The following is a 24,602-nucleotide window of genomic DNA, read 5'->3' on the forward strand; positions in this document are numbered from 1 at the left end:
TAGGAAAACTAGGTCAGGCATGCCATGGAGATTGAAAAACAACACAGGAAAGACTCCACAGGCATGCATAAAGTTGTGGAACTAAATTCGTTTTCAAATTCAAGACTATATACAGTCCAAACAAATTGTTTATTACACTTTGTGGCCAATATCTGACCATAATTATGTCATCACACTTGGCCGTTAGAGTATGAGTTGGCTCCTCCCTCAATGCATCTCAAGGCATGTTGTCAAATTGTCTTGCACACATCCAGTCTGATTTTCTTTCATTATAACATGCAATTATATATGAGGAGGTGTTTGAATTTATCTTTCGGCTTCTTGCTTATCTTTCTATCATGTAGACACGAGGACCCCCGCCCCTGGATGCCGGCGCACTGAACTGTCTTGTTTGCACATGTTCAATCGCTTACAACTATGATTAAATGAAAACGGTGACAAAACTTAATCTTGCAATTCTCTATCATTAAAAGATCTACGCCTCAAGCATCGACGAAGACTGCTGTTTTTCAATGAAAGCTTATCAAGATGTATGTGCTAAATTTGTGTAAGCAGTACACATCAAAACATGAAAACTCAAAAAGCAGTAGACCATTCATTTGTCATCCTAGAGGTCGACCGATCGGGGTTTTTTCTCTGGCCGATGCCGATATTCAGAAATCCAGGGCATCCGATGGCCGATATATGGTGCAGATTTTTTTTGCTGATATGTTTTGGGCCACTTTTCTTTCTTTCTTGTTTCCCCTTCATCTCATGAATCTAAGTCAAGTATAAGAATGAAGTGATACATAAATTGCCTTAAAACTAAACATTTATTAAACAAAAACAAGCCTCTCATCATGCACTTGATCCCAATCTCACATAGAAGACTCTTTGCCTTACTCAATAATAAATACACAACAGGTACGCAAAAATCTAGGGAAAAAAACCAAAAAAATTGAGTGCAACAAAACTTAGCATAAATAAAATAAACAAGAGTAGTGTTACACAGTACACCCAGATGCATTCGTACATTTTGGTCTGAATTGGACAAAACATAAATACAACACCCTTGAACTTCACTCAACAAAGTGCCCAAGTGATCAGTACCAGTCACAAAAACACAAAATGTGAATACATAAAAAACGCAATGCCTAGAGACAGTTATCAGTCCTATTTTTACCGCATGGGACTTCCCTTAAACAAAAAAACGCAGTGTTCTAACTAACCTATGCATCCTATGACCACAACAGTAATCAACCACAATTAATTGTCACTACTGGGAGGAAACAAAACGGTGCATATTTATCTTATTTTAGCTCCAGTTCTCAGTCCGCCTGAGTCCTCTTCTTCACCCCACCCATCCATCACTTAAGTTCTTAGTACTCCCATTTAAGAGCTGCGTGTTGTAGTTCAGGAAACCCAGCCTCTCCGGCATTTTCCTTCCTGTGAGCCTGCTCCTCTTCTTGTCATAGATGATCCCCAGCTCACTGAATCTCCTTTCACATGGGAACGGGATGGAGGTGGAAGAGGAATTTCCTTGCCAGTTGTGCAAGTGGCACAAGGTGGGATGCATTATGTGTCCCACAACCATTCCATTGGCATCCAGTTCCATCTGTCAGTTAATGGCGGCTCCAGAATGTACGGTCCACTGGTTAAAGATGTAAGGCTCATGCCTTTATTAGTGGAGTTCCATACCCCCAAAATGTTGTGTACATCTTTCACAAAGAAGACAGAGGCACCGGTTCATCTTCTCCACCCTGTCCATGTCGGTTCTCTGATCCTTCTTCACCACCGTGGCTCCTTTTTGTGGTATGAACAATGGCCGTGTTCTTCCTTACACCAGTTTTTTGCTTGCTAGTGTAATCCACTGCAAGACATGACCCTTGTACCCGAGGATTCAACATGTTGCCAGCACCAAACTTTGTTTCCTTCCTTCCTCCCTTCCCCTCCAATCTTGCAAATCGTCCTCTCAATCTTATGCAACATGGGTTTCTCTGAGTGTGTTGATCCCCGCTTGTGGTGGGACCCTCTGCCTGAAGTACCATCGTCAACAAACGCGATGCTTGGGATGATGCAGGAGATAAGGGAAAGGCCTCTGCCTTGCTCATCTCAAATGGTCACTTCCTCAATAAGGGCCAGTGTATCAATCAAATTTGAGACATATCCAATTGTTCTGCAGCTTGTGGCAATCTTGTCCAAGTTCTCCTGTCATATAGGTTCATGCACGCTTCTGCTTCCAGCATATCTGCACCATATGCCAATGTGGAGTTCAGCGGTGAGAACATCCTATGATGCTGGCTGGGAGAAGGACCAAGGTCTTTTTGGAAATGGCGCTCAGATGCTGTTTGTCGAGGACAGGATTGGCTAAAGTGGGTAGCAACATTCTTTACTTGCACTGAGTCCCCCACAAATCGCTGACTGGCTCATCCCTCCTTCACCACAATCTGCAATGTTTGTGCACTGCACCTTACAGTCTGGTAATATCTGCCAGGCTGAGGCCTTTAATCATATCTGCACCGTCTCATCAGAACAAGCAGCCCTCTGTCCCTTGGTTGATGCTCCACAATCATTCATCATGCTAAGGAACGACCTCTCTGATGTAGTCCCCAGTAATGTACCACCTGGCCTTGACATTTAGTACTGACCTGTTTTCCTTGCAGTACTGTTTATCAATGACATGTTAGCACATTAATGATTCAGCTTCTCCAACCAACAGTCTGTGTGAAGGACAAATTGTGGCCAGCATTTTCCTGACTGCATTTATGGTTTTAATTCGCTTTTCAACCTTTTTTGTACACGGTCTGTGCTACTTAGTATTTTTTTCAACTTTTGATGGTATTTTTGTTCTTTTGTCTGTCAGCAAACCCGGGAAGCCAATATCTGAAACAACTGTAAAGGACAGGTTGTCGTTGCAAATCATTTCTGTGAGAGGGTAATCAATTGTTTTGGGGACCGGGATCAGTATTTTGTTGCCATTTCCTTTGAGAATCAACATCTTACTACAGTGGGCTAAAGGAAGTGGCTTGCAATACAGCTGCAATCTTGTTTCCCTCCTTTCTTCTGTGTGTCCTTTAATAAGCGTGCAGGTGTGTGCTTTCAGGTGATTCCACATGTTTTGGTGGTAGTTTTTAAAACTCTTTTCTTTTTTCTGCTCCCATGATCAGCAATTTCTTTCTGGCAGATATTGCACTTGGCCTTCCGCTGATGTTAGGCTGAGAGAAATACTGCCATATTGGATTGATTTCTGTTCAGGATCATCAGACTGGAATATTAAAAAAAAGAAATTTAAAAATCAAAAGAATGAAAGAAAGAAGAAAAGAAAGAAAAAAAGAAAATACAAGATTTAAAGTGCACTTTTCTATTATTACATTTTTCATGCACATCCACATATAATATGTTTTTGGGGAAAAAATTGTTCTGAAGAATGCTTTGTTTTATGCTTTAAATGTTCCTGACGACACTGCTATACTAAAAGAGTTCTCAAGCAAGCACGTCTCTATGAATGTTAATACATACACTTTTTGAAATTTCTCTATCACATATTATGTTTATCTCGCTAGATAATGACAGTTCCACTGTAATTGGCTGTTATGATACTGTGAGAAAGACCTTTATAGCGCCCATATTTTAAGTTTTTAGTACCTTTCCCAATCTTTCTCTCCCAGGAGGTTGACTGAGTTCAATGCAGACTGCCCAGTCAAGGACATAACAAAAAGAGTTCGCTGAATGCAATTAGTTGAGTTTCTACGGGACCTATGAAATCCGTTTGCTATTTTTTTCCGTTCTCAATTCTGTTATTTATTTATCCAAATTACATTTATTTCCGTTTTAATTTTTCTGGATTCAGTTTTTTTTCCCTTTAAAATTGTTCTCTAAGTCTATAATCAAAAAAGCATGTCTAATTAATTAAAATCATGAACAAATTACCATTCTTACCCATAGTTTTTTACTTGTTACTAAATTCTGTTTTCGCATGTCTGATTTATCTGAACCAATAAAACAACTTGAGTCATTTAGTTTTTTTTTTCTTAAAGTACCTCATGTCTCAGAGGAGGACAATCACAAGATTAACTGTTGAAAAGAAACAAACTCTGCTTGCGCACAGATGCAGCGTCATGTGTGCTTGCAGACGACGCCTGTATATTAAGAGGCCAATTTGCAGCACAATCGTCGATGCCGATTATTTAAAAAATGCCAAAAAAAATTTGCAGATTAATCGCTTCTCTGATCAGTTGGTCACACCTCTAGTGATAACGAGTCCATAAAAACGCACCACAGCTGGTAATGGTCCACTGACGACATCCCCAAGAGCATGATTAGTTCCAACGAAGCAAATAACGTTGTTATAGATAGTAATTCCTTTGTTTTATCATTTCATGTTCTTCAGGGACAGTATTGTTTGTGTCCATTATGGATACCTCGCGCTCAAACAACGTCTTGTTAGTAAAAAACAGTCATGGTTTTTGTAGCATACAGTGTCACAAACAGATAAGACATAGCCACTATAAGTCAAGTCGTATTTTTTTCCTATTTTAATTATTTTTCTTATTTTTAATACTTAAATTATTCTTATTGTATTTTTCTAGTGATCAAATAAATCACCTTATATGATGTCTAAGATTTCCTTGTTTTATAATTTTTTATAATTGGAAAAACTATCATTGTATTTTTAATGATTAATATAGTGTCCTTTACTTTTTATCTTTTTGATTCATTTACAACGCTGGAGATGAAAAGTAAGCCCAAATGGTCTGCTTTCCAAAGACACCAAATTGTGTTGTGTCGCCCACTGAGAGGGAACTGTTGCAATTTCAGTTGTTAGGGCATTTTCAGCTGTGAAGTCCCCATAATGGGGGTGTGCTGACTAATGGGGGGTGCTGACAGGTTTTAAGTAAAAATACGAATAGCAATATCTTGTATATAATTTAGCAAATGCTTTTCCTCTATATATTCTGTATGGATATCTATATTCCAGCTTACTACTTTTTTTTTATTTAACAATGGGTAACAGAGCTATTAAGCTTAGTTGTAATTAATTTGATGGCAGGTGCGCTACAAATAATTATGAAGTTTCACCTACATTTACAACAACATAAGTTTATGACTCCTACAGATCTTGATAAGAAAAAGCCCGTATTAGTAACTGATTTATAAACTATAATTTGTGGTTAACGATCTGTATGTAAACTAGTCCACACAGCTGACAGCTTTGACGCTGTCTGTACTCAAGTTTGATTGCAACACTGAAATAGACATTGTGTTTGTCTGCACGTTAATGTCTGTACTTTGTACTTTCCTTGTTTCAAGTGTCTATTAACTGGAGCCTGTTCTTTTTAAGGGCAGGTCTGTGCCGATCCACGGCTGGGAGTTTTTGGCTGAGTATGAGGACTGTTTTGTAAGTCTTTTTATTTTTTTTTTTTTATTTTTTTATTCCACAGACACTTTGATGCACAGCGTCTCAGTCTAATACGTCAACATATCAAAAGATGTGATCGGACACACACAGCAGGAAAACAGGAACCCAATTTTAAACATGGACATTTTGAAAGGCATATACGATTGTTATTTATATAGTTGCCAGTGCCATCTCAGGCAAAAATACTCACTTTACCCCGCAAATGCCCCTCGCCAATTAATATTTTTGTAATCACAGTGTTTAGTCACAGCCTGCGAGCCCTGAAACTGATAAGAAACAATTCGTCCATTTTCAAGACAATTTCTCTTCAAACTTCACCCTTATCTACCTCCTCACTTTTCTTTCCTATCTTTCAACGACAGGACAGTGCGGCTTCGTCATTTGTAACGGTGGTCCGTATTGACAGTCTGCCTACAGCGATGTATTATTTTGTGTATTTTGGTGGTAATGAAATGTTTATGCTGTTTAAGTTAAAAAAAAAAAACACAGTATTTCTCCAGATACTGGCATTATTGTTTCTCCTCTTATGCCGCCACCCTTCTTTGAAACATGCGTCAATTTTTACAAGGCTCATCACGCTCCTGAAACAGCGAGGTGTTCTGTGATTGGCCACGCTATCCAGTGCGTTGGGATTGGGCGCATGCCTCAAGTGTGGTGATGGAAATGTCTTTACGCCCGCTTTCACAGAATTTTAGATGCCTATGTCCGGCCGGAAGCAACGAGACATAAACATACAACCCATTAGATAACCATGGATATAAACATGATTTCCTAGATCGTGTCCCGTCTTTTGGAAGGCAAAAACAAAAGTAGTGTGTTCCGTTCCTCACAATCGAAACAGCCGTCAACACACCGCAGCCTTGCGTGAGCAGAGGCTGGAGGCCTAGGGAGGGCCGTGGCCGGCTTGAGTGAGCAGAGGCGGAGCGGCTTGAGGCGGATTCTTTGAGAGGAGTACCTTGTGCTTGTGGGCAACCACCTGTGACGACCCCGGTGGAAGAGCTGGACTCTGCTGTCGTCCAGCGGTGAAAGCCCCATTCCTACGATCCACAGTGCAAAGTTTGATGTTATTTCCTCAGCGCCCAGCACTGAGCGGCCACAGCCGGCGACAAATTGGATAATCGTCCTCTATTGTCTGAAGCCAAACAAAGTAGTTTCGCTTTGGCAACAGTGAAACACACAACGTCTATACGACATGGCGGCAGCGGCAACACCAATACTGACAAAACGAGAATAAAGGTACCGCCTTCTTTTCTTTGCAATGAACATATGGGCGGCGTTATGAAAATCTTCCCACAGACTGACGTAGAGAATGTGGGGATCGTGTTAGAACCGAGACGTTTCAGGGGGGCGTGGATGAGTCAACTTTTATAAAGAATATTCTCTTTGATTTGAGACTTTAGTCTTTTGCAACTTTACAGATCTTCCTTTATTCACCAAGAGCTTGTGAAACGCTCCAAAACACAGGAAAATTTAAATTGGCATCATATGACCCCCTTAAAGAGTGTTCCTATAGCTCAAGTGGTAGAGCATTGCGTTGAACTAAGCGCAAGGGTTGGGGTTCGATTCCCCGGGAACACATGATAAGTAAAATTGATAGTCTGAATGCACTGCTAAGTCGCTTTGGGATAAAAGCGTCTGCTAAATACATACATTTAATTTAAATTTAATTAAATACATTAACACTGACACAAGCAAACTTCATCAAATGTGATTATTACCGAGCATTACTGTCTGAACCCATGACCATGGGGCTACTGTGCAACCACATATGTCAGTAATTAGGTAGAGCCAGCTTCTGATGTTACTAGTCCCCAATGCCTGTTAAATTCACAACACATGCAGACATTTTGTTTACTTGCAGCGTTTGTGCAAAAAACGGTCAAAAAGATTGTTTGGTTCATTATGAAACTGTGGTGGAACAGATTACACTATTGAGGGCCACCCCAGCTAGATAATTAATGGGAGAATAATAATTACAAAAATATAGAAGGAATCCTGTATAGGTCCTAAATAGGGTGTAAAGATCACATCAGTGACATGTAAGGTCAAAAATGTTGGAGGAAAATAATGTCATTATGCAGCATCAGAGTGGGCCGGTAGAGGGGTTGGTCAAGTCTGATCCAGACACTGTATAAATGAAAAGACATGTACGGAGAGCAGAAACAAACTCCTAACAGGAGGATACTCACACATGTTGCACTATGAGACCAGAGGATCATGAGATGCCAATACTGCTTCCCTGCCATCAACTCATCATGTATAAAGGGAAAACGCTCCAGACATGAAATCCATATCATGTATTATGTTTTTGCTTTCATTGCTGTCAGCATGGACTGTGGTTTCTGAACCTGCTGGTGATCATCTCTCCAATCATCTCACTTGCAAGAAGCTTCCTCACACTCAGACCAACCTGATCATTCTCTCTTCCTGGCTTGTGGCCGACATGCTCATTGGACTTGTGATATGCCCATAGAAGGCCTCCCAGGCAGGCTTGATATCTGCTGCGTACTTTCTGGGGACCTGTCGTGGAACTGTTGTTTTTGCAATAACAGGGCTCTATCACGCTCGTTTTCAGCATCTCTTAGTAATTGTAGTTTTAATTGCTGGTTTGTGCGTCGTTACGTGGCTGTTTGACCACCCTTTACTGTACCCACAGAAAATCACCACGACTAAAACATTAATAAGCATCTGTCTGAGCTGGGTTTTTTGCCTAACTGCTAGCACTGCCCTTTGTAATTAATAACGGTGTATTGGACATTTCACGCAAAACAAACGTGTGTTATGGAGAGTGTTTCGCTTATGGTAGAGCTTTTGCTTTGGGATCCCCTGATCTTATCATGTTTTTTTATTTTTCCCCCTTGTATCCTGATCATATCTTTTATATTTGAGGATTTTCTATGTCAAAATAACCGTTATTATATGATCAGGATACAAGGAAAAATAAAAAACATGATCAGATCAGTGACTCCCAAAGCAAAACTTATCATAAGAGAACACTCTCCATAACACACGTTTGTTTTGCGTGAAATGTCAAAATAACCGTTATTAATTACAAAGGCAGTGCTAGAAGTTGAGCAACAAACCCAGCTCAGACAGATGCTTATTAATGTTTTAGTCGTGGTTATTTTCTGTGGGTACAGTAAAGGGTGACAAACAGCCACGTAACGATCAACAGCAATTAAAACTAAATTACTAAGAGATGCTGAAATGAGCAGCCCTGTTATTGCCAAAAACAGTCCACAGACAGTGTCCCCAAAGTACCAGCAGATATCAATCAGCCTCGAGGCCTCTATGGGCATCACAAGTCCAATAAGCATGTCGGCCACAGCCAGAGAGAGAATGATCAGGTTGGTCTGAGTGTGAAGCTTCTTGAAGTGAGAGATGGAGATGATCACCAGCAGGTTCAGAAACACAGTCCATGCTGACAGCAATGAAAAAAACATATACATGATATTGGATTCATGTCTGGAGCGTTTTCCCTTGATACATGATGAGTTGATGGCAGGAAAGCAGTACTGAATCTCATGATCCTCTGTCTCATAGGCCATGTGTGAGTATCCTCCTGTTAGGAGTTTGTTCTGCTCTCCGTAATGTCTTTTAATTTATACAGTGTCTGGATCAGACTGACCAACCCATCTACCGCCCACTCTGATGCTGCATAATGACATTATTTTCCTCCAACATTTTTGACCTTAATGTCACTGATGTGATCTTTAGACACCTTATTTAGGACCTATACAGTATTCCTTCTATATTTTTGTAATTATTATTCTCCCATTAATTATCTAGATGGGTGGCCCTCAATAGTGTAATCTGTTCCACCACAGTTTCATAATGAACCAAAAATATTTTTTGAACTTTTTTTGAACAAACTGCAGTAAACAAAATGTCTGCATGTGTTGTGAATTTAACATGCATTTGGGAATGTAACATCAGAGCTGGCTCTACCTAATTAATGACATATGTGGTTGCACAGAGCCCCATGTCATGGGTTCAGACAGTAATGCTCGGTAATAATAACTTTGATGAAGTTTGCTTGTGTCAGTGTTAATGTATTTAATTAAATTTAAATTAAATGTATGTATTTAGCAGACGCTTTTATCCAAAGCGACTTACAGTGCATTCAGACTATCAATTTCTACTTATCATGTGTTCCCGGGGAATCGAACCCCCAACCTTGCGCTTGTTAACGCAATGCTCTACCACTTGAGCTATAGGAACACTATTAAGGGGGTCATATGATGCAATTTAAAATTTTCCTTTGTCTTTGGAGCGTTACAAGCTCTTGGTGAATAAAGAAGATCTGTAAAGTTGCAAAGACTAAAGTCTCAAATCCAAAGAGATATTCTTTATAAAAGTTGACTCATCCACGCCCCCCTGAAACGTCTCGTTCTAACACGCCCCCACATTCTCTACGTCAGTATGTGGGAAGATTTTCATAACGCCGCCCATATGTTCATGCAAAGAAAGAAGGCGTACCTTTTATTCTCGTTGTAGTATTGTTGTTGCCGCTGCCGCCATGTCGTATAGACGTTGTGTGTTTCACTGTGAAAGCGAAACTACTTTGTTTGGCCTTCCAATAGAGGACGATATCCAATTTGTCATGCCTGTGGCCGATCCGTGCTGGTCGCTGAGGAAATACATCAACTTTGCACTGTGGATCGTAGAATGGGCTTTCACCGTGGACGAAGCAGAGTCCAGCCCGGGGTCGTCACATGTGGTTGCCACAAGCACAAGGTACACTCCTTCAAAGAATCCGCCTCAAGCCGCCCGCCTCTGCTCACTCAAGCCGGCCACGGCTCACTCTAGGCCTCCAGCCTCTGCTCACTCAAGGCTGCGGTGTGTGACGCTGTGTTTCGTTGAGAAAGCGAAACTACTTTGTTTTTGCCTTCCAAAAGAAGACACGACTAGAAATCATGTTTATATCATGTTTATAATGGGTTTTATGTTTATGTCTCGTTGCTCCGGCCGGACAAGGCATCAAAATATGTTAAGAGGCGTAACATTTCCATCACACACTTGAGGCATTCGACCAATCACAACGCACTGGATAGCTGGCCAATCACAGAACACCTCGCTTTTCAGAGCGATGAGCCTTGTAAAAATTGACATGTTTCAGAAGGTGGGGCATAGAGGAGAAACAATAATGCAGTATGTGGAAAATAATGTGTTTTTTTTTTTAACCTTAAACAGCATAAACATTTCATTACACCAAATACACAAAATAATGTTCCTTTTAGCAGCGTCATATGACCCCTTTAAAATGAAGAAGCAGCACTGTCTGTCCGTTGAAGATAAGGAAAGAAAGTGAGGTAGATAAGGGTGAAGTTTGAAGATAAATTGTTGAAATGGCAGAATTGTTTCTTATCAGTTTCAGGGCTCCAGGCTGTGACTAAAACTGTGATTAAAAAAAATATTAATTTGCGAGTGATATTTTTGCTGAGATTGCCACTGGCAACTATATAAATTAACATGTTATGCCTTTCAAAATGTCCATGTAATGTCTTTTTTCCTGCTTGTTTTGCGATCACATCTTTTGATATGTTGACGTATTAGACTGAGACGCTGTGCATCAAAGTTTTAGTGGGAAAAAAATAAAAAAAATAAATAAAAAGACTTACAAACAGTCCTCATCTCTGCCAAACTCCAGCGTTGATGGCACACCTGCTAAAAGAACAGGCTACAGTTAATAGACATTGAAACAAGGAGTAAAAAGTACAACATTAAAGTGCAGAAAAACAATGTCTATTTCGTGCACAACTTGAGTACAACAGGTAAAGCTGTCAGCTGTGTGGACATTAACAATATCGTTAACAATTCTAGTTTATAATCAGTACTAATACGGCTTTTTCTTATCAAGATCTTTAGTCCAAAACTTATGTTGTGTAAATGTGTGAACTTCATATTATTTGTAGCGCACCTGCCATCAAATAATTACAATAAGCTTTATGCTCTGTTACATTGTTTAAATAAACAAAGTAGTAAGCTGGAATATATATTCCATACAGAATATATATAGGAAAAGCAATTTGCTAAATATATACACTATATTGCATATTCGTATTTTTACTTAACCTGTCAGCACCCCCCATTAGTCAGCACCCCCATTATGGGACTCACAGCTGAAAATGCCCTACCTAACTTAAAATTGCAACAGTTCCTTACTTCAGTGTGCTACACACACAATTTTGGTGTCTTTGGAAAGAAGACCATTTGGGCTTTACTTTTCATCATCCAGAGTTGATAATGCTCAAAAAGATAAAAAGTAAGACACTATATTAATCATTAAACATACCAATGCATAGTTTTTCCAATTATAAAACAATTATAAAACAGAATCTTAGACATCATATAAGTGATTTATTTGATCACTAGAAAAATACAATAAGAATAATTTAAGTATTAAAAATAAGAAAAATTATTAAAATAAGAAAAAAATAAGACTTTGACTTATAGTGTATTGTCTTATTCTGTTTGTGACACTGTATGCTACAAAACCATGCTGTTTTTTTACTAACAAGACAGTTTTTTGAGCGCGAGTTATTCCATAATGGACACAAACAATACTGTCCCTGAAGAACTGAAATGTAAACAAAGGAATTACTATCTATATTACAACGTTATTGCTTCGTTGGACTAATCATGCTCTTTGGGATGTCGTTCAGTGGACCCTTACCAGCTGTGGATGCGTTTATGACTCGTTATCACTAGAGGTTGACCAACTGATCAGCCAGCCGATTAATCTGCAAATTTTTGGCATTTTTAAATTAATCGGCATCGACCGATTGTGCTGCAAATTAGGCCTATTAATATACAGGCGTGTCTGCAAGCAACACATGACGTTGCATCGTGCGGCAAGCAGATTTTGTTTCTTTTCAACAGTTAATCTTGTGATGTCCTCCTCTGGTCATGAGGCTACTTTAAGAAAAAAAAAAATAATGAATCAAGTGAATTTAGTAACAATAAAAAATATGGTAAGAAGTGGTAATGTATGTTTCATGATTTTAATTAATTTGGTGAATCCAGAAAAATTAAAACGGAAAAAAATGTAAATTTATGTTTCATGATTTTAATTAATTAGACATGCTTTTTGATTAATAGAATTAGAGAAAAATTTAAAGGGGAAAAAAACTGAATCCAGAAAAATTAAAACGGAAAAAAATGTAATTTGGATAAATAAATAACAGAATTTACGAAAAAAATAAAACGGATTTCATAGGTCCCTTAGAAATCAACTAATTGCATTCAGCGAAACTCTTTATTGTATTCCTTGACTGGGCAGTCTTGATTGAAACTCATTCAACCTCCTGGGAGAGAAAGATTGCGGAAAGACTAAAAACTTAAAATATGGTCGCTATTAAGGTATTTCTCACATTATCTAACAGCAATTACAGTGTAACTGTCTATTATCTAGCGATAAACATTAATTAATGTGTTGAAATTTCAAAAAGTGTAATTTCTTCAACATTCTAGAGAGTGTGCTTGAGAACTCTTTTATTATAGCAGTGTCTGTCAGCAAACATAAAGCATAAAACAAAGCATTCTTCAGAACAATTTTTCCCCAAAACATATTATATTGTGATGTGCATGGAAAAATGTAATAATAGAAAAGTTGCCTTTAAAATCTTGTATTTTCTTTTTTTCTTTCTTTTCTTTCTTTCTTTCTTTCTTTTTTTTTCCATTTTCTTTTTTTTTAATAATTCCAGTCTGATGACTGAACAGAAATCAATCCCAATATGGCAGTATTTCTCTCAGCCAACATCAGGGAAGGCCAAGTGCAATATCTGCCAGAAATTGCTGATCATGGGAGCAGAAAAAAGAAAGACTAAAAATACCACAAACATGTGGAATCACCTGAAAGCCCACCACCTTCAGGCTTATAAAGACACACAGAAGAAAGGAGAAACAAGATGCAGCTGCTATTGCAGCCAACTTCCTTTAGCCCACTGTAGTACAGATGTTTGATTCTCAAAGGAAATGGCAAAATACTGATCCCCGGTCCAAAACAATTGATACCCTCCTCACAGAAATGATTGCAACAGACAACCTGTCCTTTACAGTTGTTTCAGATATTGGCTTCCAGCGTTTGCTGACAGCAAAAGAACCAAAATATACCATCAAAAGTGAAAAATACTACAGCACAGACAGTTTGTACAAAAAGGTTGAAAAGCGAATTAAAACACTAATTGCATCAGAAAATGCTGGCCACTATTTGTCCTTCACCACAGACTGTTGGTCTGGAGAAGCTGAATCATTAATGTGCCTAACATGTCATTTGATAAACAGTTACTGGCAAGGAAACAGGTAGTACTAAATGTCAAGGCCATGTCTGGCTCCCATACTGGGGACTACATCAGCGAGGTGTTCCTTAGCATGATGAATGATTGGGGCATCAACCAAGACAGAGTGGTGCTTGTTCTGTGAGACGGTGCAGATATGATTAAAGGCCTCAGACTGGCAGATATACCAGACTTAAGTTGCAGTGCACAAACATTGCAGCTTGTGGTGAAGGAGGGCATCAGCAGTCAGCGAGTAGTGGGGGACATCATTGCCAAGTTAAAGACATGTGCTACCCACTTTAGCCACTCTGTCCTCGCAAAACAGCATCTGAGCGCCATTCAAAAAGAACTTGTCCTTCTCCCAGCACAGCATCATTCAGGATGTTCTCACCCGCTGGAACTCCACATTGCATATGTTGCAGATGATGCTGGAGCAGAAGCGTGCCCTGAACCTATATGCAGGAGAACTTGGCAAGATTGCCACACTAGCTGCAGAACAATGGGATATTGTCTCAAATTTGATTGATACACTGGCCCTATTGAGGAAGTGACATTTGAGATGAGCAAGGCAGAGGCCTCTATCTCCTGCATCATCCCAAGCATCGCTTTGTTGAAGATGGTACTTCAGGCAGAGGGTCCCACCACAAGTGGGATCAAAACACTCAGAGAAACCATGTTGCAAAGCTTGGAGAGACGATTTGCAAAGATGGAGGAAACCAAATTTTGGTGCTGGCAACACTGCTTGATCCTCGGTACAAGGGTCATGTCTTTGCAGTGGATACACTGAGCAAAGCAAAAACTTGGCTGTAAGAAGAACACGCCATTGTGTCCATACAACAAAAAGGAGCCACCGGTGGTGACGAAGGATCAGAACCGAAATGGACAAGGGTGGAAGAAGATGAACCTGGTTCCTCTAGTCTTCTTGTGAAAATGTACACAAACATTTTGGGGGCTCATGGAACTCCCACTGAATAAAGTGATGAGCATTACATCTTTAACCAGTTGGACCAGTACCTCTGTGAGCCATTAACTGACAGATGGACTGGCATGCCACTGGAATGGTGGAAACATAATGCATCCCACCTGTGCCACCTTGCACCACTGGCAAGGAAATTCCTCTCTCCACCTCCCTCCTCTGTTCCCAGTGAAAGAGTATTCAGTGAGATTGGGATCATCTATGACAAGAAGAGGAGCAGGCTCACAGGAGAAAATGCGGAGAGGCTGGGTTTCCTGAACTACAACCTGCAGCTCTTAAACTGGGAGTACTAAGAACTTAAGTGATGGATGGGTGGGATGAAGAAGAGACTCAGGGACTGAAACTGGAGCTAAAACTAAAGATAATATGCACTTTTTTGTTCCCTCAGTAGTGACAATTATCTGTTGTTGATTACTTGTTGTTGTCATAGAGTGCATAGGTAGTTAGAACAATGGTTTAAGGGAAGTCCATGCGTTAAATAGACTGATACTGTCTCTAGGCATTGCTGTTTTTATGTGAGTTTACACATTTTTTGTTTTTGTTGACTGTTACTGATCACTTGGGCACTTTGTTGAGTGAAGTTCAGGTGTTGTATATAGTTTTGTCCACTTCAGACCAAAAATGTAATAATGCATCTGGGTGCTACTGTGTAACACTACTCTTGTTTATTTTATTTATGTAAGTTTTTGTGCACTCATTTTTTTTTTTTTTCCCTAGATTTTTGATTACCTGTTGTGTATTTATTATTTGATGTAAGTGAAAGAGTCTTCAGTGAGATTGGGATCAAGTGCACTGATTGGAGAGGCTTGTTTTGTTTAATAAATGTTTAGTTTAAGCAATTTATGTATCACTTCACTTCTTATTACTTGACTTAGATTTCATGAGATGAAGGGAAAAAAGAAAGAAAGAAAATTGGCCAAACATATCAGACAAAAAAAATCTGCACCATATATCGGCCATCGACTGCCCTGATTTCTGAATATCGGCATCGGCCAGAGAAAAACCCATATCGGTCGACCTCTAGTTATTACAATGAATCTGGTACATACTGCTTTTTGATTTTTCATGTTTTGATGTGTACTGCTTACACAAATTTAGCAAATACATTCTTTATAAGCTTTCCATTGAAAAACAGCATTCTTTCGTCGATGCTTGAGGCTTAGATCTTTATAATGATATATAATTTGTCAAGATTAATTTTGTCCCGTTTCATTTAATCTATTTGTAAGCATTGACATGTGCAAACAAAGACAGTTCAGTGCGCCGGCATCCAGGTGCGGGTCCTAGTGTCTACATGATAAGAAAGAATGCAAGAACCTTAAGATAAAATTCAACACTTCCTCCTATATAATTGCATGTTACTAATGAAGAAAAACAAACTGGATGTGTGCAAGACAATTTGACAACATGCATTGAGATGCATTGAGGAGGAGCCCAAACTATACTCAACGGCCAAGTGATGCTGACATAATTATGGTCCATGATATTGGCACAAAGTGTAATAAACAATTCTTTGTGACTGTATATAGTTCTTGAATTGAAAACGACATTTAGTTCCCACTTTATGTCATGCCCCTGGAGTCTTTCTGTGTGTTTTTCACTCTCCATGTGCCTGCCCTGACCTAGTTTTCCTATGTTAATTGTTTCATTTGATTCCAGGTGTGTCTGCTTGTTCCCAAATTAATTTGTGTACTTTAGTTAGAGTCTGTTTAGTCTGTGTTTGTCGGGTCTACTATGTTGTGCCCATGTATCATTCCTCGTTCCTAGTTCCTGAGTTGGATTTATCCCTGTGTCTTGGGTCTAATAAAGACTATTTTGTGTATTCCACGGCTCCGTGTTCCTTCCGACAGCAAGCGTGACAGAAGACCCGACCGAATCAGTTTAATCCATGGTTTCCCTCTGTTTTTGTTTCCATTTTTTTCCTGCACAGTGTTTTTTGATTCCGTTGTGTGTTTTTATGGATCCACTCTATCGTCCAGAATTCCTCCTGCTCCTGCTGGAACAGGGGGATAGATCGCTTGAGGGCCATACCAGACTGTTCCTCGTCCTCGCTGCTCTAACCAGCTACTCGGACGACGTGCTCTATGTGTTCTACGATGCCAGTTTAAACATTTCATGCAGAGCTCTGTCGTCCCAAGATGGTCCTCAAGCGAATTTTGCTGCCTTTGTGGAGTGGACACTGACGAGAAATGGATCTCCGTTCCCCGCCTGTTCCCAGGAGAATCTCACCAGTTCCACTCCCGACCCAGTGCCCAGCCCACCATTAGTGTATTCCACGGCTCCGAGTCCCTTCCGGCAGCGATCGTGACACTTTAAGTGAACCTTAGTTCCCAGGACATCTACATGAAGGATTTGAATGCCGATGCTGTAAAAGGAGTGGAGACTAAGCATGTAACGATTCACTGAACTCGCGATGCGATACGATTCACGATACTGGTTTCACGATACGATTTTCTCACGATTGTTTGTACAAAATGAGATTTAAGAAAGATAAATGAAAAAGTTTCCAACTAAAATATCTTTGTCAAATAACAAAACTAAATTGAAATATTAACCCTCTGGAGTCGATTAACGCGTATACGCGTTTTGGGGTATTTTCTCCTGATAACCCCGAAACAAATCCAAAAAAAAAAATAATACAAGATAAAATAAATATTTTCATATAAACAAAACTAAGGCCTTTGCCAGTGCTCTTTCCTAGATTAGAATCTTTTTTTTTTTTTTTTTTTTTTTTTTTTTTCTGTGACATGTTTTTTCTTAAGACCAATATCAGCATATCCACATTTTCTGGGCAAAGCTGTGATCTCTGCACATTCACAATGTCCCCTGCTGATTTGAAAAAAAAGAATGAAGCACTTTCACTAGGGACACTAGAGGTGGCTGGTGTGGAGAGATATGCTTTTGCTATACTGGATAGCAGTGGGTATAGCCTTGCATTCTCTTTTTCCACCACTTGAGTGGACAGCTATTGAGGGAAATGGATGTTTCAGCTCTGTACTTATTAATTTCTGCATCAATCTGACTATTGTGCTGTGCAACTGGTTCATCGAAAGTCCCTCCAAGGAGATCTTCCAATGCTGTTTCTTGGAAGGAGGTTGTTTCAGCTCTGCTCCTGCTCTGTCTGTCTGGTCAAGAGGCTGCTCTGCTGCAGGGGGGTGACCACTGGCACCTTCTTTGCCCTCATACCTGCACAGAGGAATAGCAGAAATAAAAAGACTAAGTAAAATCTAAGTACAACATTGACAGGGGTTTCACATTGTTAATAAAGGCAAGATTTTAATATAATTTGTTATAATTTGTATCATTAATACTCAGTTTTCACACAAACACATTTGGAAACACATTTAGAAAAATATGCCCTTAATAATAAACAAATATTTAAAAGAAAAATTTGTTAATTTTGTAATTAATACTCATTTAGAGAGAGTAAAATAAATACAATTTAGAGAGAGTAAAATAAATACAATTTAGAGAGAGTAAAATAAATACAATTTAGAGAGAGTAAAATAAATACAATTTAGAGAGAGTAAAATAAATACAATTTAGAAAAAGAGTAAAATAAATACAATAGGCTACCTGGTTCTGCAACATCAGTACAGCTTTCTCCTTCAGTCTGTGGAATACATCATCGCGTTGGTCTGTCTCTAGATGAGGCAGAGCCCGGAATCTGGGGTCTAATGCGGTGCACTCCAGCAGGTGGTTGTACTCTGAAGTGTATCTGTTGTAAAGGTTGTTCAGTATAGCTCTCTTTATGTTGCTCACAGTGGGGGAATCTTCTTCGTTGGATGCCATGTTATGCTCGATCATATGCTTTAAGGCACAATGAGAGACACAGTGGGGTTTTTTTTTTCGTCACACAGCACAGTGGTGGCCGTTTTGAGTGGCTTTAGAAGCTTCACTATGTCCTCCACATCACGGATGTCTGAGCCATCCAAAGTATCGATGTCACGGACATTTCGTCGAACGTCGTTGCTCAGTAGAGTTGCTGTCACAGCCGCTTGCTGTTCGAGATAGCGTTCGATCATATCCAGACTGCTGTTCCAGCGCGTAGCGACATTGATGATTAGCTTATGCGGTGGAAGCTCCAGCAGTATCTGTTTGGCTGCGAGCGCAGCTGTGGCTGTGGAACTTCGGTGAAAAAAGGCAGCAATACGCCTCACTCTGCCCAACAAACGGCTCACGCGGGGCACACTCAAACCCGCTTGGCTGGCTAAGTTCAAAGTGTGGGCAAAACACCTGACATGGGGGGCGAACCCAGCCTCTCTGACAGCAACATCCATATTCCTCGCGTTGTCCGTGACCACAGCAATTCCATGGTTGGCCTTTTGAAGCCCCCATTCACTCACAGCTGATTTTAAAACTTCAGCAATATTAGCTCCGGTGTGTGTTTCGAACAATGGGCGAGTTTGGAGAACAAAATTAACCATCTCCCACTCACTGGTTATCACATGGGCTGTGACCGTAAGATAACTCTGGGTAGCCCTGGAGGTCCAGCCGTCGGTTGTAATTGATACACTATATGCTTTTCTGAGGGTCTCAATTACCTTAGATTTTGTTTCCCTGTAAAGCGCTGGCATGACAGTCTGGCTAAAGTGGGGGCGTGATGGGATGGTGTATTTGGGCTCCAATTTGTTGACGAGTAGCCTAAATCCTTCATTTTCTACGACAGAAAACGGCCTCATATCTTTTGCCATGAAAACGCCGATACACCTTGTGATCTCCTTGGCTCTCGCACTCGTCGCCGCGAGTGGGGCTGCAAATCCGCCGGTCAGTGTGGTTTGGCCCACTAACAGGTTTTTACGTGCAGACGGCGGTGACTGGAGCTTCTCACGGTGGTGACGGTTTGTATGCTGCATCATGTTTGTTGTGCTATTGGTGTATATTAACATCTTCTTGCAGTATCTGCACACAGTTTTTGTTTTGTCCGTTACCACCTCACCGCTTTCATTTTTAATCTTCGGAAAGCCAAAATGCTGCCACACATCCGATTTGAATGAGGTTGGTGCATCCTCAACATCAACGTCATCTACACTTGCCGCCACCATTTTTGCTACTGTTTAAAGTTACAGCTTGTTCGCTGCTATCGCGCCTGCAAAGCGAGGTCAAAATAGAGGCTACTGCTTCAGCGCCCCCTGCTGTTTAAAACGTGTATCGCGATTCGTTTAACATCTCAACCGACACGAATCGTCACATATTATTATCGATTTTCAACCGACTCGGAGTGCATCGTTACATCCCTAGTGGAGACATAAACACAAAACAGTACGACGGAAATGTTAAAGTGTTTAAAAAAATGAATAAATAAAACATTTTTTATGGTTAACAGTTTATTCTGTGGCACTTAAAAAATATATTTGGTGCCTTATTTTGTTTCTTAAACCATCCATTTCCACCATCAGAGGCGGCTGCTATTATTGTTTTTCTTTTTTTTTTTTTTTTTCTTTAACCCTTCAATAACCCAATAATATGCAAACAATAGGCATACTAATAAGCAACTAATTAATGGTGAGAACTGGTACCTATAATAAAGTTTTACCACTTGTTTTTATGTGTTGGTATATCCATACCAGTACTATAAATTAATTAACATTTATGTATCAGCCAAAAAAAAAAAATACTAATTAGAAAATTACTTTGTTCATATTTAAGCCTTGTTACTGTAATACTGAGTCTCTGTAGACAGCCACTAACTGTAGCACACAGACTAAAGTAGTAGAACTCAACAGTGCTAGCATTTAACTCGCATTTGCTGCTATGTGTGCGTCTGTAAAATATCCTTAGGAGCATGTGTGAAAAAAAAAAAAACAAGTCCCTGCAGAGTTTTAAGAAGTCTTAAAAATCTTAAATTACATAACAAACATCTTAATTATAATTTGTAGAGGTCTTTAATGTGACTATTAAATATCAAAAGGCTATAATTTCATAATATAAACATTTGAAAATGCTGTTCTACAGGCTCGCTTTTATGGTGACCACTCGGATACTGCTCTGTTGGTCACTAGATTTCACAGGACAATGTGGAATGTGTGACAGAGATAAATTTACTACTATTAGACTATAAATAATAATAATGATTGGATGATAACATTCTTTTAATCATTAATACGTTTTGTTAATGGTAACCAACTCTGGTAACAACTAATGGTGACTGCCACTCAGTTTGCCCAATTTCGAGACCGACAGTTTAATTTACTCCACAGAACCTATTCAGTCTAAAATAAACTAAATAACAGGCTAGTAGGTAAAATAATTTTATACTAAACTTAATTTTATACCAAAATTAATTTCCTTAATAGAAATTATGTACATTTATTAGACAAATATGAACAATTATGCAAATATGAAATGCATTTTACCTTGAACTTGTACACAGCATTATTTAACTACATATTTATTAACATGTCCATGGACTTGTCTTTGTTCAGTTGGCTTACACTTTAGTATGATGTCAGAAAACATCACTGATGTGAAAAGTCGGAAACACAATTATAATTGGTTTTATTCATGTTTAGCATGTATTATTGATGTTGAAATGATCTTCCACTGAATTGTTTATTAAAGGTGTGAAATAAAAAATAGAGTTCCTCTTATATTGAAAATACTGATGATGTCAAATTACAAACTGGCTAAAGAAATGTGTATATTATTAATTTAATTCATTAATTAAACATACTACAGCACAATCAAAAGTTGATTTGAGCAATAAATTAAAAAAATTGCTTGATTATTGTTAGTAATTATGTTTACTGTATAAACAAAGCCATGACAAGAAAAAAACAACAAAACACAGGACTAGGTCTTACGGTTTAAACATTAGTTTGTGCTTTATCAGTAAAGAAAAAAAGTGTGTGTGTGTGTGTCGGGGGGTCAAGACCCCACAACAATTATGATCTATTATAAACTCTGATTATAATCTGTAAAAATGTCAATGAGAGAGGATGCTGTCTGAAATATTTTAAGAGTTAAGATGTGTCTAACTGACACTTTAAACCAACGGTAAAATAAAGCATAGACCAGAGGATTCAGACCTGAGTTAATATACAAAATCCATAATAGAAATCTTACTATTTTGAAAGAAATTACTGTATTCACTGTTAGAGACAAGATATAGTACGGAATATAGCAAAGCAGATAAACACTCACAATGATTCCTAATGTCAGGGCAGCTTTACTCTCAGATTTCCTCCTCGCTGAACCGTCCATTACACATTTACCACTCTTCATCAGACAGTTTATAACTTTCACTTGCTGATGTACAACATAAAATATCTTCAGATATAAAATTATAATCACAGTACAAGGAAAAAGGAAAGACAAGAACAGATCAGTCATACTCCAGGCAGAGTTAGTCATAAAGGGACACTCTCCATAACACCCATGTGTTCTCTTTGATGGATCAAAATATCTGTTATCTGTTATAAAAGAAATATTGTATGCTGAAGACCACATCCAGCAGATGCATATGATAATCAAAGTTTTAGTTGTAGTTATCTTTTGTTGGTACAGTAAAGGGTGACACACAGCCACATAACGATCAACAGCAATTAAAATTAAATTATAAAGAGATGCTGAAATGAGCAGGCCTGTTATTGCCAAAAACAGTTCACAAAAAGTGTCTCCAAAGTACCAGCAGATCTGCCTTGAGGCCTCTACGGGCATAACAAGTCCAACAAGCATGTCAGCCACAGCCAGAGAGAGAATGAGCAGGTTGGTTGGAGTGTGAAGCTTCTTGAAGTGAGAGATGGAGATGATCACCAGCAGGTTCAGAAACACAGTCCATGCTGACAGCAATGAAAAAAACATATACATGATATTGGATTCATGCCTGGAGTGTATTCCCTTGATACATGATGAGTTGATAGCAGGAAAACAGTATTGAATCTCATGATCCTCTGTCTCATAGGCCATGAGTGAGTCTCCTCCTGTTAGGAGTTTGTTCTGCTCTTCTTACTGTCCTTTCATTTATACAGTGTCTGGATCAGAATGACCAACCCATCTACCACCCACACTGATGCAGCATAATTACATTTAATTATTTATTGTATGTATTAATTTATTCACACAGTAGCCTGTTCAGCAGCCCATAATAATGTCTTTGGTAACAGTTTAGAATAGAGAACACTTATTCACTATTAACTATGATTTTCCTCTCAATAAACTCCTAATTTGCTGCTTATTAATAGTTAGTAAGGTACTTGTTAAGTTTAGGTATTGGGTAGGACTAGGGATGTAGAATAAGGTCATGTAGAATAAGGCATTAAGTGCTTAATAATTACTAATAAATGGCTAATATTCTAGTAATATTCATGCCAGGGCTCTAGACTAACTTTTTACACTGGTTGCACTGGTGCGCCTACGTTTTTTTCTTAGGTGCACCAGCACAAAATTTAGGTGCACCCAAATTTTTGACCGCATAGCATTTAACACTGCAGTTTTACAAATTCACTTTTTTTTTTTTTTTTTTTTTTTTTTTTTTTAAATCGCTGCCCATATAGGCAAGATTGACTTGTAAATGATTAAGAAACAATCTGGTCAACATAAAAGTTCTTTATTTGAAGCGCAATTCTACAAGAAAGGTAACTTACTGAAACAGTGTTGGTGCTTAAAGTGCTTCACTGAGCTGAAATTTAAACTTAGAACATCTCAAGATAAATGAAGTAAAAAGAAAATCTAAATTAAGTGTTTTAAGGGCTTCATACTGAACATCTCATGGCTCAATGTCTTATGGACTATCCTCCATTGCAGTCACATGCCCCTCGGATGGCCTACTCCTGGCTAAACCAACTGGCCACACTCTCTCTAGCATCAAAATCTTCCAGACTTGGCCCCTCTACACTGATTCTTATCAGATCTTCCACTGTGTCTGAATGAAGGGATGCTCTAGTGTCTGCTTTGAACAGCTAAACAATCCCTAAACAGCTTATACTACTGTTTCAGCTATTAAAATAGTTCAGTTTTGTATGTAATAGCAAAGCGATTATATTTCGTTTCATTTTTTTATTAAGTTAATTTAGAAAAACGTTTGGAGCATTTTTTGCTGGTTAAATATAAGTTTTTTTTTTTTTTTTAAAGTAACGGCCAAGTGGCCAGCATAAGACAGTGAGCCTATGTTTATTCAATTTAGCCTTCTCAAATCATCAAAGAGTCATTCTCTGAGAATATACTAGACAGCTAGTTGGAACATCCATACTCAGAAATCAGGTACAGTAGGTATCTTGAAGCAAAATATAACTTAAGAGTATGTTAGTCCACAGCTCCAGCACAGAGTTCCAAAAGAAGGTAAACTAAGCATTCAAGGAAATACTTTTCAGAGCAAACACACTTAACATGCACATGAAGGGTTGATCAAGGATATGTAGGTAAGAATTTCACAGGTAGATACCTTTTCTCTCCAGAACAAACAGTATTCTCACCATACAAGAAGTAAAAGCAAAAGCACTTTATTTGGCCTTCCGAAAGTAGATGCAATGAGGAATCATTGGCTAAGATTTATTTACAACAGAACAGCACAACCCAGATGTTCAAATTTGTGCAACACATTTTATGGACGACAGTTTTGGAGAGTACAAGGCTGGCTGTGAATAAAGGATATTTACAAAATAAAAATGGGTCAATTCCAACTTTGCTATGACAATCTGCCACTTCTGAATCAACGACAGTAAGTATGTTTTAAGCATTTGCTATTGACTGTTGGTTCAAATGTGGAGTTGTGGCTGTATAGAGTAACGCGTCGTGTGTATGTGTGTGTGTGTGTGTGTGTGTGTGAGGGGAACAGGGTCTCATCACAGAAGAGTGTACAGCCTGTCAGAAATCATAGCACTTCAGCTGTCTTAACCGCAGCTTGTGTACTGCAAATACATATGAGCCTCATCACTGTGTCTGTCACACGACTCTGTTTCGCTTTTGGGCTTGAACTCATGGTAAAACTATGGTTTTTATATTTAATGTT

General features: G+C 38.9%; 2 pseudogenes; one reads left to right on the forward strand and one right to left on the reverse strand.

Moving 5' to 3' along the window:
* The first annotated feature begins 528 nt into the window (after positions 1-528).
* LOC109062281 lies at positions 529-14,946 on the forward strand (annotated as a pseudogene).
* A 6,576-nt stretch (positions 14,947-21,522) lies between these two features.
* LOC109067502 lies at positions 21,523-22,615 on the reverse strand (annotated as a pseudogene).
* Positions 22,616-24,602: the final 1,987 nt, after the last annotated feature.

The sequence above is a fragment of the Cyprinus carpio genome, chromosome A10 (genome assembly GCF_018340385.1).
Source record: "Cyprinus carpio isolate SPL01 chromosome A10, ASM1834038v1, whole genome shotgun sequence".
NCBI lineage: Eukaryota > Metazoa > Chordata > Actinopteri > Cypriniformes > Cyprinidae > Cyprinus > Cyprinus carpio.